Below are 8,608 nucleotides of genomic sequence, written 5' to 3'. Positions count from 1 at the left end.
GGCTGTGGGGGGGTGGGGCCAATTTTCCTCATATTCGACCCCTTCCTTCTGTGAAAAATATTTTTCCATAAGCTTAGCTTTATGCTTGTCAAGTGAGCCATCTGCTTTATAATTATTTTTGAAGACCCACTTGTAACCAATTGGTTTGGTTCCCAATGGAGGATAAACCAGCTTCCAAGTGCCATTCTCTATCAAAGCATCATATTATGTCTGCATCGCTTCTTTCCATTCATCATTAGAAGCGGCTTCCTTAAAGGGAGTTGGTTCGAAATCTGTAAACAAATTCAGTTCACAATCATAAGAAACATCCATATCAATAGGTGAATCAAAATCGTCTACATCACCTCCATTATATCTAGTTGATCTTCTTGTTCATGTCTTTCCAACCTCATCAGGATGAACAATTTCAAGTGTCTTTGTCATCCATTTTGGAGGACCTTTCTGAGATGGCCTAGGTTGCTCAGTTGACTGAGATGGGGTTGAATCAAGATTTAGTCCCCCAATTTGATCAATCACATCACTCAAAGTGTCGCCAGTGGTTGGAGCTTCATGCGGGGAGAGAGTGCTTCATAATAAGAATCCACAAATTGATCCAATATAGGGATCCCCCCTTCAAGATGTGGAATCTCATTATCAAACTCTAGAAAGACTTTGCATGTCTGAATCTATCCAAGCGACCAAGCTATTGCTCAACAACATTGTTAGGCTTGGAAGATTCAAGAAAGATCACATCTCTGGATATTATACAATTATTATTCACTTCATCATAGGGACGGTATGCTTTGGAGGTGTTTGAATACCCCAATAAGATACACTTATCAATCCTTATACCGATTTTTTTTCTATGTTCCTTGGGTATCAAGGCATAACAATTGGAACCAAAAACCCTTAGATGCCTCACCAAAGGAATGTGGCCATACCAAATTTCATAGGGAGTATTCTTTTTGATAGCATTAGATGGACACCTATTCTTTATATATCTAGCACATAGAAATTCATCATCCCAAAACATCAGTTTAACATTCTTTAAAAACATCATGGAATGTACCATATTTAAGATTGTCATGTCCATTATTTCAACTACTCCGTTCTGTTGGGGATTATAACATATGGTTGTTTGAAGTTTGATCCCATGTTGGTGAAGATAGTTTTCAAATTCATTTGATGTATATTATTTTCCATTATCAATATGAATATATCCACTATGATATTGTGCATCATTTTCAATACATGCATGAAAGTTCTTGAATGTTTCAAAAGCTTCAAATTTGTTCTTCAATAAATAAACCCAACACATTTTGGTGTAATCATCAATAAATGTCATCATATATTTATTACCATTTGTAGAAGGAACGAGCATTGGGCCACATATATCAGAATGAATGAGGTCAAGGTTTTTATGTGCTCCAGAATGAGAATCATGAAAAGGTTGTTTGTTGTGGTTTACTAGAATACAAGCATCACATTGCTTAAGTTTCCTAGGAATAGTAGACAAACCAGTAACACCATTTTTCTTCAACAAACGGAGGCTATTATAGTTCAAGTGTCCAAATATAGCATGCCATAAAAGATTTAATGGAAATGTGCCTTCATCATAATAATAAATGTATGAAAAGTTTTGTGAACGAGGAGAGGTTCCTTGCAGCTTCAGAAGTCTTTCTTCTTCTATCCCAATCATGATAAATGAGTGATCTAATGCTTTTCTAACCTCAATTTTTCCATAAAATATGTAAATGGAGTGTCCTTGTTGGCAGATGTGGACCAAATACAACAAGTTTCTCCTCATATTCGGAAGTTATAGAACATCATGTAGAAGAAAGTCTGAAGACCAAGAAGTTTGAGCCTAATGGTGCCAAGCCCTGATGGCTTGAGTTTTGACTTATCTACAAAGTATATTGCTCCATCAACATTATCAGTGAATTATTCAAACAAATATCTCTTGAAATTCATGTGGCAAGTTGCTCCTAAATTAGGCAACCAAGCATCTTTCCATGAAGCAAGTGAAGCATTAAATAGGTCTTCGATTACTCCAATGTTGCAATGTGCCACAACATAATAAGCGGACTTGCATGCTTTTCCTTTCCCTTTGTCCAATGTTTTACCTTTTCCTACATTTATTTCTTGCTCAATTCTGTCCCAATGTAGCTTACAAGTGGAAGCATCATGTCCATATCTATTGCATCATATGCAATGAAGATTAGACCTTTCTCCTTGGAAATGTCTGCCCCCCACTACCTCTAAAATTCTTCCTTCTTCCTCTTCGACCACCTATTCCTCTAGAAGAATCTTGTGCATGATTATTCTCATTTTGTGCAAGGCACACAACTTATTCAGTATACTGAGGAGTTTTCTTCTTCCCAAAATCCTTCTCTCTCTTAGCAAACTTATTCTCAAGGGAGTCAAAGATAATCCCCTTAAGATTGCAAATTACTTGCATTGACTGAAGATATATGAATAGGTGGGATATAGTGCCTTGACATAAGATATTAGAGGGATATATGTTTCAACACCAATGGATTTTATGTCATGCATAATGGATCTTAATTTTGATGCTAAGGCAAGAGGGTCAAATTAATCATCAATTGAATAACTTCAAGTTCAAAGTGTGAGTCATACAATTCCTTCAACTTCTTTAAGGCTTCAAAGGAATTTGAAAATGGAGAAATATGACGACTCGCCTCTTCATTTACGGACGCTGAAATCATTTTCAATAAGACTTATTATTACTTTTCTAATTCTAATTACTTTTTTAATTTTAATTGAAAGTAATACACGTACTCAACATGCATCCTTGTGAGTGTCACTTGTTTCAAATTTTCGGGAAAGTTGTCACTTCGTTTGTTCAGTTTCATTGCTCTATTCAACACGCTAGCCAAGGTGATTAGTCAGAACTTTATTGACTAAACTTGTTCAACACATTTCACTGCTCATGGGCTCCAATCCTTATCTCGTCTAGGATTTTGAGTATCCAAGAATGCCCATAGAGCGGCATTCCCAGGATTGTTGGGGGAATCCCATAGTGGAGCCACGATCTAATTTCGAAGCTGGTGCTGATGTTAGAGGATGGGTCATACAATGTTGCATGAGCTCCGATGGCAGAAGTGTCCCACGAGTTGTGATAAGTCGAAGCACATGACGTTCACCCAGTCCAAATTTTGGGCAATGGAGGTCACAGGGTATGGGCTCTTGTCGGTGGCTAGGAGGAAATAATGTGCAAAATGGACAGCAACGATGAGGAGGAGTCGAGGGTTATGCCATGCCCTGGATTCTAGTTTAATGGCATGCCTCCATTCATTGAAAAAGTTGCCCAAGTTCTACATCTTCGTCGCGTCTTTGGGAATCTCCCAACCGAGGTTGAGGCCATGAAAAATGTATTTCCTAGCTATCATGATAGCTGAATTTATGAGCACCTTGCACTGGAAGGAATTGTTGGCCATTAAAGAAAATGTGGTAGCATTCGATCCCTCGCCACCGATAGAAATGAGTGTCTTGAGAAAGGGGTTTTTCTTACTTAGGGTTAGGGTAAATTCTGCAGGTTCAGCAGTGGCAGGCAATTCCACCTGGAACGTCTGGTCGTCTAAGTTTATTTCTCAAAATTTCCAGTGTGGAACAGGGCTAGAAAACTACACAAACATTTCTAGGTGGTACTCGTAGATCGCAAGCAAATTTGGTGATGACAGTAATCACAGAAATTTTGCTGGTGAACAGTCTCTAACTGATTGCCTGCAGAGGCTAAAGAAGGAGCAGAAGAAGAAGAATGCTAGCCATGGCGATCTACAAGGGCAGAATACCATCATGCTTCCTTTTGTTGGTGATGAATTTTTCTTTGTTGTATTTTCAAGGATTTCATAAAATCAAAGATGAGCGGTTGTCAAATGACATAATCAGTGAGAAAAAAGCAGAAATTGAGAGACTACAGGAACAATTACAGGTGTCGAAATCCTTTCAACTTTCTTTTTTCCGAGTGTACTGCGTATTGTCCTCAGTAATGCAGTCATTCATAATATTGCAAACACCATTAAGTATTCGGAAACTTAGTTTAAGCATAACTTCGAAATTTCATCCTTTGTCCTGCGGCGCATTTTAAATATGAAATATTTCTACAAATATAATGTTTTTAATTTTCTTGGGGTGTGTATACACAAGAAAGAATTATTATGATTAAGAGTTCAGGATTAATTAAAAAAATGCAGAAACCACAGTTAAAATTCCATCTAAATACCCCTACTAACCATGAGAGATTTGGCTCACTTGCGCCATAAAGGCCCTCGGTGGCAAACCATTGACATAAGCAGTTTAGCTTAGCTAATTTGTCATGACAAAGTATTTCCAGGGTATCCACTTTGTCTATGATCAGTAATCTGTAGTGCTTAGTGATTTCTCGAATGGAGTAATATACATATTGTAGAACTTGTATACCAAAATGTAAGAAGAAACCTCAATAAAGCATGAATATTTGAATAGTTTACATGTCTGATTAAATTTGTCCCCTAAACAACTAAGTAGTTATAAGTAAGGCATTTTAAAACATCAAAGCAAGTCCAATTCACTAGCATAGAAGTTTTAAAACATCAAAGCAAGTCCAATTCGCTAGCGTAGAATCTAGATGCGGGTAGATATAGATATGAGTCGTGCAACTCTGGGCACATAACTAAAAAATAATTGCATCATAAATTAGGAAGTGCAGGTATTGTTGAGCACATAACCAACAACCATATGTTACCAAAATGTTTCAAGGATGATGAGTCTCCATAATGATTTTTATGGTTCTCAAATTGAAAATTGTAATTGGAAAAATGTACCTTTTCTTTTGAAATATGAATAGATAATGTAAAGGTTTTTATGGTTCTCAAATTGAAAATTGTAATTGGAAAAATGTACCTTTTCTTTTGAAATATGAATAGATAATGTAAGGATTGATAATTAATATTTACCTTTGGAATATGAATAGAAATTGTAAGGATTGTTTAATGATATTTACCTGTGATGTGATGCAAATTAAGAATCACGACATCTTCAAAAATCGCGAAATTTTTCAAATTTTCATTTGTAGAACTGTTGTTGGCTTATTTGTCTAAAAAATCACTCTGCAAGTGCCTAGAGGGCATCGCTGTCAAAATCTCAAAATCACTCCACAAGTTCCTGGAGGGCATGCTAATTCTCTATGCTATGGAGATGCAAGTTCAAATAAGAATAATATTAAATGTAAGCTCAACTATTGCAGAGAACACTGGGCTAACATGAGCATGCTACTATAATTGCTTAGATCTAGTTGAAGAACCAACACTGGAGAACACTAGGCTAACATGAGCTACGATAATTGCTTAGATCTGGTTGAAGAACCAACACCAATAGACAACCAATCTAAAGAACAATGTTTTTTTGATGTACTGAAGAGGGGCGAGAGGATATTGCATGGAACGAACAAAGGATAGGAGATAGAAGAGGTAACAAGTGGCGAGAAGAAGTTGCAGGTGGCCTACCACTAGAAGTGGTGGCTTTAGGTATTAGACAATGCTTTTTTAGTTTAAAAACTTTACATAAAATAGTTTACTTGCCCCAACCTTCCTAGTTTGCATAAAATAACTTGCTCACTCACACATTTGTTTTGAAAAACTTATGATAAAATAAATTTCCCTCACTGAAATAACATTGGGCACGTGAGGCTTGCAATAAGAGGGTGAATTCACAAGTTTGGCTAAAAGTTTCTTACACTGAAATTTCCAGCAATAAACTTTGGTTAAGGCATAAAAACTTACAGTCAATAGATGATTTAATAGTTGGTCAACACTAGAGCGAACGCTATTGTCCCTGCACTGTCGTAGGCAGGGACTAATAATGCAACATACCAACAATTCAAAGGGTGCACACATTAAAAATCAAAACTTTAATCAAACTTCAACACACTCTCCAAACAAACACTTCAACAAAACCACCAAAAATATTCAATGCATTGTGCATCTATCATCCTTCACAAATGAATTAACGTAGAGCTTACGAAACACATATAATTTAGGGGCCAGTGGACTTCAACGCACAATTCAACGTAGGTTCTTCAAAAGATGATTTAACGCAGGTATTTGAATTGTTATGCATCTATTTGAATGATTTGTACAAATTTTAAAGCAACAATGACCCATTCCACATTCAAATGTTCATATGACCATCGCACCATCTTCAGACTGTTCAACACAATTTCAATCACTCAATGAATAGGAATATTCTCCCTTCATTGGTTCAAAAGGATCAATGCAAAGGGACAAAGAGCAGAGCAACAAAGGATATGGCAAAAAATGGCCGGAGTTACATAGCAGAAGGCTAATTTGGGACTTGCACTTTGATACCATGTCAAGCCAGGTGGGTAACTCTGAATGAATTTGTTGCTTTTACATTAAGATAGAACATAGATATATACATGGAGAGGGAGACTATTAGGTTTCATCTCCCAATGTCTCTTCATCTTCCAATTCTCTTTATTTTTTTTATTTACAATATTTACATGGATTTACCTAATCCCAAATATTAGGTGTCAACAGATCTGAATTACATCACTAAAGTTGTGTTTTGGAAAGGATTATTTTTTTAATTACTTAGTGGTAGAAAATTCTTGTTACCTTTCATGCATTAGCCATGTTTTCCATGACTTAGATAAAACATTGTTTACTTTATTTTTCCAAGTGAATGTAAAGAAATTTTTATGTGCATCAAGCTTAATTATAAGCCTTAGTTTTAGATTGTGCACCCCAATTAACTAAAACAAGGAATGTAGAGGTTTAGAATATTGTTGGCTTAGTGGGTCCTGACCCTTGTTCAGCGTTAATTAGCCAAACAAATCCCTACACTACTAGCCCTTTTGGCATCAATCCGCGGAGCAGTGACTGAAGTCTCACCCGAAGCAGTATGGGGGGATGCAGGAACCAAGTTTCCACACCTAGATATGGTAGTGATGTCATTTTATACCCTAACTCTACCTTTGTGCAAATCGATAAACCTTTTAGGGCTTATTGATATACCTCTCTTATTCAGTTTCTAGACCTTCGCGAAGGTCTATGATCATCTTTCGTGGACCCTAAACAGGTGATTTATCTACTTACACGCTTCTGTAATTATCCTTACCTCTGTATTTACCCAGATCGGCTTAGTATCTGATAACTTCAACATGCATTAATATATTCTTCGCATAAACAGATATTATTATTTGCAGACATATAACAATGTAAACATATAGATTCATGCATCAATATAGCATTAAATCATAAACCCATTATTCAGCATAACATAATCACATTCATTCATAACATAAGTAAATATATCAAAACACAGATAATTCCAGAATAATCTTCTTTATTAATGCTTCAGGTCTTCTTACAGACTCTAACTACCCTGCACACTCAGTTGTAGGAGTCTACACACTCAGTTGCAGGCTTCTACCCTAGGCCTTTGCGCACAAAGCTGCAGACCCTCTCTTCTACTCTAAGACCCTTTGCTCTTTTCGCTAATGACCCATTACATTCATCATCCAAAATCGGAACTCTCCCTTAGACTCTTCTAAGACTCTCTTTTCTATACAATCCCATGGTCCGCAGACCATGGGTAGGTCTTCTAAAGCCGACACAACTTACATAACGGAAGGGTGGAAACCCTTTATGACACCTTACATCTTCGTGCTCCGCGACCACAAATTGCGGAGACTTTACACTTTACATACAAAAAATTAGGCTTTCTACACCAAAACTTAGGCTTTTAACCCAAAAATCGACCCTAGGGGACCCTGTCCCAATAGGCCCCCAACACGAATATGGTGACTTGCCCCTGAGTTACTCTACTAGTGCGGAGATCTTGCTGCGAAGACCTCCCAACTCCACTTGCACCACTGCAACTTCAGTGGTACACTGCGTCGTTGCCTGCTTAACCTGCTCTACTAGTTGCTCCATTGTTGGTCCTGCGCTATCTGCCTAGATCTTTTGCCGCGTTGTCTGCAGGATAGTCAACTTTTCCTCAATGATGGTGGTGAGCATATAAGCCTCATCTAGCCAAGGCCCCAATCTGGCCTTGAGTACTACCTCTCTTCGCTCCACTGTATCCGCCTGTTCTTTCAATTCCTTCACTTCCTGCAGCTTTGCCAATTTCTGCGTGATAGCGATGATACGCGTCACCGCTCTTGCCTCATCATACCACTGCTGCAATTCCCACGCCTCAATTGCTAACCTATGCAGGTTGGGATCTTCCTGTAGACTAGTAAGTATCTCCAACAATTGCTCGAAGAGCGCAGTGCAATCTCCCACCATGGTATCTACTGCAGCAACTGCATTCTTAACAATTGCCTCGTGCTATTCTCTGACCTCTAGGGGAGTTGAAGGTTGTGCCCTCAACTTGAGCTCTGTAATTTTAAGGTTCAACTCAAACTGAACCTTGGCCATCTCAGTCTGAGCATCATGTACACCTGTAGCCAACTTCTGAATCTTGGCCTCCACAGGTGCCTCTTCGGGGATGTGCAGTTCTAGAACGGTTATGCATGCTTCTGCTACAACCGTTGCAGTGTGCTCATTCTTCTCCTAAACCTTCTTCCAGGTTTCTATCGTTGATGTTTTCTCAATGAAAAATTGTT

General features: G+C 37.9%; 1 pseudogene; it reads right to left on the bottom strand.

The window, feature by feature from the left end:
- Positions 1-2,920: 2,920 nt before the first annotated feature.
- LOC149219987 (class V chitinase CHIT5a-like) lies at positions 2,921-8,288 on the bottom strand (annotated as a pseudogene).
- Between the last annotated feature and the right edge of the window lie 320 nt (positions 8,289-8,608).

This window comes from Pinus tabuliformis, chromosome Q, assembly GCF_031772625.1.
Source record: "Pinus tabuliformis cultivar Carrire ecotype Pingquan chromosome Q, CPIR1, whole genome shotgun sequence".
Taxonomy (NCBI): Eukaryota; Viridiplantae; Streptophyta; class Pinopsida; order Pinales; family Pinaceae; genus Pinus; species Pinus tabuliformis.
The sequence above is the reverse complement of the archived record's forward strand: the minus strand, read 5'-3'. Positions and strand labels throughout refer to the sequence as shown.